This window comes from Falco punctatus, assembly GCF_963210335.1.
Source record: "Falco punctatus genome assembly, chromosome: 8".
Classification (NCBI taxonomy): Eukaryota; Metazoa; Chordata; class Aves; order Falconiformes; family Falconidae; genus Falco; species Falco punctatus.
In genome coordinates, this window is record NC_137588.1 from 26,819,664 (window position 1) to 26,826,141 (window position 6,478).

The window sequence follows — 6,478 nt, forward strand, 5'->3', positions numbered from 1 at the left end:
CTCAGATCTGAATGAGGCACAGCTCAGCCCATGGCCAGGAGACAGCATCCCTTAATTCTTCTTTGCCTTGAGTTACAGCTTCAGACAGTCACCTCCAGCCCTGCACCCCGCCTCTGCTGAGCTCCGGAGTGTTAGGGGACTGAGCTAACGAAACATGGCACTGAAATTTGGCCTCAGAGGAGACGGCAAACTGGCAAGCCGAGCCAGGACCCAGTTGCAGGAGCAAGCTCCGCCATAGAGGGGTTGAAGCCATCTGCCCTGATTGCACATGCACATTTTCCTTTCCATCCCACTGGGGGTGGAGGTGTCCCAGCAGCAGCTGTGAGTCACAAAGGACTTGTTCTAGAGGAAAAGCAAAGGCTGAAATGCGCACACAGGTTCCTCTGCAAGAGCTGATTCTCCTGCTTGTCAGCAGTGTAACAGTCCAGAAAAGTGTAATTATTGTAAATGTAATTAATAGTGATCTGGGAAGATTATAACCTTCTCTCTCTCTTCTTCTTCCCCTCCTCCCCTCCAAACTTTCTGGTTGTGCTTTTTTTGGCAACCCCAAAATAGTAATTTGATGCAGACTCTGGCCACAAATCCAATGGAGCTTGATAGGCTTTAAATGAGGGGAGGGGGGATAGGCAGGGGTGATTGCTTTAATAACTGTTCTTGGAGAAAGGCCACTGATGTGTTTTCATTACTGGGAAGAAAGAAGAAAGCCAGAAAGAAAACAAGTGGCAGGGCAGCCATTAGAAAATAACTATGAATAATTATAGAGTGGGGGTAAGGGGAAGTCCAAAGAATTACTTCAGGGATGTAATCATGAGCCCACATCCAGGCCAGTTACTGGCAGCTAAGAAGAGGATGTATCCCAGCAGTGTTTGACGGCCCGTCTGGTTTGGGTCCGTCTCCATCCAGTCTTGCATGAGCCTGCATCCCCATCACAGAACCTGTTGTCCCCAGTGTCTCAGCAGGACCCCGAAACACTACACGTATTCGTGACCTTACAGTACTCTACAGACCTTCAGGGAGGAAGCTCCACGGATGTGCCTGGGACGGGATGGAGACAGGATATTTTCCTTTCACAGCAGGAAAGCTGAGGGTCTACACTGCAGCCTGGATTTGACTGATGAGAATCTTAACTGTCCTTTGAATGATACAACCGCTTTACTCTTTACTTATTGTGGGTATTTAATGAAGGAGGCTGTACACAGGCATCCCACCAGGAGAAAGCTTTGCAAGAAATCAAGGTGTGATCATTAAAAGAAGGAGAAAGGAGAGTTTTCCCTAGTCAAAAGGGCTATAAATGGGAACAGCCAGTTCTCCCCATCCCCACATCCCACAGTAGTTTGCATGTCCCTGGGAACTTCTGTGGTACCTCAGCTGAAGAGAGCGCCTGATTTCTGAGCACTCTTCAGAGTCAGGCTGTAGAGATCATGTCACCTCATGTCTATAAAGTCTCGAAACCACCCATAACCATGCTTGTCAGTGGTGCAGCCAGACACCCCTCCATGGGGCTCTCCATGAAAGTTACACCTCCCTGCCCTTTGGAGAGGGGTTTTGGTGTGTTCCTGGTGGTGATCTTGATTCAGACAAGAAAATTTCCAGACACGTGGCAATGTAAAAGAAGATGAAAAGCCCAAATCCATCTTGGCTCATGCACAGAGCAGGAGGGAATCCAGAGTGGTTGAAAGATGAAAAAAGAAAAAATAAAATGAGCAGGGCCCAAGAGATTATTTTCATGCCAACTCCTCAGGCACTATGCAAAGGTTCAGGTATGAATGTGCACAGCAGGCTTGGAGGGAGGTGATGGTCACAGTCAGGAGTCGTCTCTTCCAGGTAAAGCTCTGCCAGTAAACTGCCAGTAAACACTGCCAGTTCACGGGGCCAGGCAGCAGGTACGTGATCACAGAGGCAAAGGGCATCCCCACATCACACCCTGCACACCCTGTAAAGGACCTCTGGATTTTCAGTCAACTCCAAGCATATTTTCTATCCAAAGTCATTATCCTAATGTTCACAGCAGAACCTGCAAGACCTTACAAGAACAGAAAGGAGCATCCTTCTGAGGACAACTGCATCTTCCAGGAGATGCCCCTCTCCTGCCACAGCAACAATCCATTGTATTTCTGAGTCACCCATCACCATGGCACCCATCTGCACAGCAAAGTTTATAAAGCTTCTTAGTCTACTGCTAGAGAGACACAGCAACCCCCTGTATTTTATTGCACTACAAGGTAAATAATTAGACAATACCTCCAGAAGACAGCAGACTGGGGCATCTGTTCAAGTTTCCCAGAGACCATCTGACTTTATACTCTTCCCTTTATTTACACCATTTTTTCTTCTGGTTATTGATGATGTTTCTCATTTGTTTTTATTAGATGCAGGTGTTTTCTGCGCTTCAGCTGGGAGCACTTTCCCTTTTCAGCTAATTCCAGATCTACTTTGTGTCTTGGTCACCTTTTGACTGTGATACTGGAGAGGCAGAGAAAGAGAGAGGAAAAAAAAAGAGAGAGATACTCTTTTTTTTGCGGCCTCAGCAGATGTGTGTTAAAGTGTTTTAGTGATTCAGTCAGTGTGCCTCCCTGAGGCCAAAGGAGAGGCATTGTCTGAATCTAAAACAATTAATAACAAAAAACCAATGTGGGCAGCATGGAGCCGAGGAAGGTGGAGGTGGAAAGTGAGCAAATCACAGGGATATTTCCAGCTTGCAGAGCACCTCAGCAAGATCTCCAACCACTTTTAAAGGCAGCCCTTTAAACCCACCAAGTCCCCTTCGAGATACAGAAGTCCCATCAGCCCTGTTGTGCAGATAGGGAAAAATGAAGTCACTTTGATCACCCAGACTGCACTTTCCCGATGGCCCAGGGAAGCATGACCCCATACACAGGCCCATGCTCATGGCAGACGTGGTTGGGAGGCGGTGGGAGACTTGCAGCACCCACTGGTTCCTGCACTCCATATGTGTGCTGGACGGGACACCGAGCTGCTCACTCTGCGCTCAGGGATCGCTCTCACATCATTCGAGAGCCATCAGCAATGCATGACCTCTACTCTCCACACTGGCTAGGAAGGTGTGAAGGGGAATCTTTGTTGTCTGCTCATGATGACATGTCTGTCTTATCCCTCCCAGCAGAAGTAATTAATTTCATCTGTGGTCAGGCAAGGGGGATTTGTCCCCTGAGCCACTCCTGCCTCTATCATTTAAACATCCAGTGCAGCCTTTATGCTTCAGTCCTTGTAAAAGACTCTGAGGACCTCCTGATGCTCAAGATCTGATGTTCCTCATTTACCAAATCCCCCCCACCTTGCAAGCTAACTCAGGTGGGCCACGAGGAGATGGAGGCACACCAGTCACCAGTCACTGCTGGAAATCTTGGCAGCCGAGCCTTGATAATGTGAAACAGAGCCAACACAGCCCTGCAGAACACCCAGGCACTGATCTGTTGAGGGGAGACTCCATTTCTACATGCGGTTTAAAATTGATACCCCCATGAGGCGTGTTAGAAAGCAAAACATTGATGCTGCCTTCACTGGAAGCATCAGTCGCTTTGTTTTTTTAATGACACAGAAAGCTGCTTGCAAGGAGATAATTTCATTCAGCCTAGCCTTTGCTGGATGTGGAAGGAAGTCCTTGGAGGTGACTCACCAACGTATCCAGTATGCCACCTAGCCCTCGCTAGCTCTACTACACTCACCGCTTGCTCCTGCTGGAAAGGGGCTCCCAGCATGAAGCTGTGAACAATTGTTGGGGTTATCATCCAAAGTAAGAAGGCACTGTCCAAGGGAAGGGCAAAACATCTTGGGAAGAAATTGCATTTTACTTCTGACACTCAACCCAGTCTCCATGCAAAGTGAAATATCATGTCAATATCTGCACCACCTGCTGTTGCTCATCTTTCCTTCCTGCATTTCTGTCTCAGACTTGCCCCATCACTTCCACTTTTATCACTTGTCATTTTTCCCTCCAAGGATGAAATACTGGCTGTTTTCCATAATGATGCTTCAGCCGCCTGATTTCACAACCTGTTGGTGTTTTATAATACTTGCGTATGAAAAAAAAATAGAATACTGTCTCCTGTATAAGCATTGTTTTGCTAATGAGATTCAGGTCTACACAAACTGGACAGTGGTTTTGGAGGGAGAAGAAAAAAAATCTCACTCTCATATCTGTGATTCAGCTCTCAATCTTTCTAGATTGCCTGAACTTGTTTGATGTTCTAAGTGCCTCCAAAACACACAGATTAGCCCAAACTCATTAAAGCATATGTTCCATCTTCTTTATCATACCCAGGAAAGTCAGTGCTTTGGCACATTAAAGAGAAGATCATAATGAAGTGTGATGTATCTGAGATGTAAAGAACAGTAACTTTCCAAATAATTATTTCTCTCTTTGCAACAGAGCCATATGTAACACATGGAGCCTATAGCAATGGAGTATATTAGAAGATGCTAATAGAAACCTTGATTTCCTCTGAATGCTCTCTGTTAACTCCCCCAAAATAAGAAGGCATGTCTTATAAACATAAAACATGATTGTGATCTCCCTTGAAAGAGCACAAGCCAGGAGAAATGTGATCTGTTAGCTGCAGGCTCTCCTACAGCTCACAACCAGCCGTACGCTGCGCATTGCCCGGTTGTTGTCTTACTTTCCCGGGGTGGTGGGGTTTTTTGGTGTCAGCAAAAGATGCCAAAAAGACAGCCCTTGTGAGGAGCTTGGATGGCACACACCAAGTGGTCATTAGCAATTTCATCCCAGCTGCTGGGCTCAGCGGTTCAGTATGGGTGGTAGCCCCAAGATCCTCATGGCTGAGACTACCTTCTTAACGTGGGAGAAAACCTGCCATCAGGGCACATCTCACCGCTAAAGTCTTGTCATCTTCTGGGTAAGGATATGACTGATTTTCCAGGCACACTTCTGTGGATGAATGTCCTTGTGATACAGCATAGGAGTGAAATGAGGGTGGCTGCAAGACAGCTTCACACCTGCTTTTGGCCTGCTTTCAAAACCCAGGAAAAATTTCCCGGACAGCCCTAAATTAGAGCAGCTTCCCTAGGGATCCCTTGTAGGATCTCTGCCCCATGGCATTCCAGCCGTGCCCAAGCCTCCTATGCCAGGGCTTGCAGCTGGGCTTGATGGAGGCATTTCTCTACATGCCTCACCATTTTGTGTCTCACAGGTTGCAGTGGGAATGAAACCTCTCCTGCACCCCTCTAGATGCTCTCGCTGTCTCTGTACCAGGTATTAATATACAAAGCATGCTATTTCTTAAAGGGTGGAGGAGAGAACAAGGCAAGCAAATTCTCTCCTGCCTTAAGCCCTCTCACAAAGTGCTTCCAGATCTCCAGGTGAACAGTGCTCACTCTCTGCCTGGTGCTCTCGTCTACAAAGCACCCATTCACATCAGTGGCAGAGTCTCATAAAAATCAGCTGCGGGATGCAATTAATATGCTGTAAAAGTACTAAGTGTCAACTGGAGAAACCATTTTAAAACACTTCTAGATAAAATCCTAAAGGGTTGCTTCTCTTAACTTAAGGGTGCCTATTTTTTTTTGCAGTTCACTGTGATCTAAGCAAAGAATCAGGTAGTATTAATTAAAACCTCTGGAAAACCACTTGATAGAAAGAAAAGCCCACCCCACCCCCCAAAAAAAACCAAACATACAAAAAGAAAAACAAACCAAAAAAAAAAAAGAACCTTAGAAATGCTTCTGTCTTTTCTGAAAGGGTTTAGAAATGCTTCTGTCTTATTTGAAGGGGGGAGGGGGGAAGAACAGAAGGGAGTTGATTTTTGCGATAGAGTCCACATGGCATGGTAGGAAGGCAGTAAAACAAGGAACACCTGAGAGGTGCAAAAAAAAAGCTTTAAGCTTGGAAATTTTGGAGAAGAAGGAGTTAATGCTTTTAAGCAACAATCCGTCCTCTTACCATAGATAAGGGTGCATTCTAGTGGCAAAATCCATGCAATGCAGCTGCATATATGACTGATCTGAAAGAAAACCTGGGGAATATGAGGCTTTGGAGGAGTGTGTGCATATGTGGAAGGGGGGTTGACTCGAATCGCGCGTAACCCTCACCCAGAACTGGCTGCTCGCTTTTAATTTCCCACTCCCCTAGATAACCGTGGGCTTGCGGTCCTGCGCGAACTCCCGCCCCTTGGCTCAGCCATTCCTGCCGGGCTCAGCTCATCCTGCTGCTCCAGGTGAAACAGCCCGGTGCACAGCTGCCCGGGCGGGCCACGGGTCTGCACACTGCCGTTGTGGAGATTCCCTTCCCCACGCTCCTGGCAATGAATGAGCACTAAGGGAGGCAAGTGCAAAGGACCACGGCCGGAGAGCTGTAACCCTTAGGAATGCAGCGGTGGAACAAAAGAACAAACCCCAAGCTGTCCAGGACAGAGGATGAGCATTGCAAAGCGGTTTTGGTTGTTGGGTTTTTTTTAATTCTCACTCCCCACTTTGTGCAGGGCAAGAGGCAGAAGAATGAGCT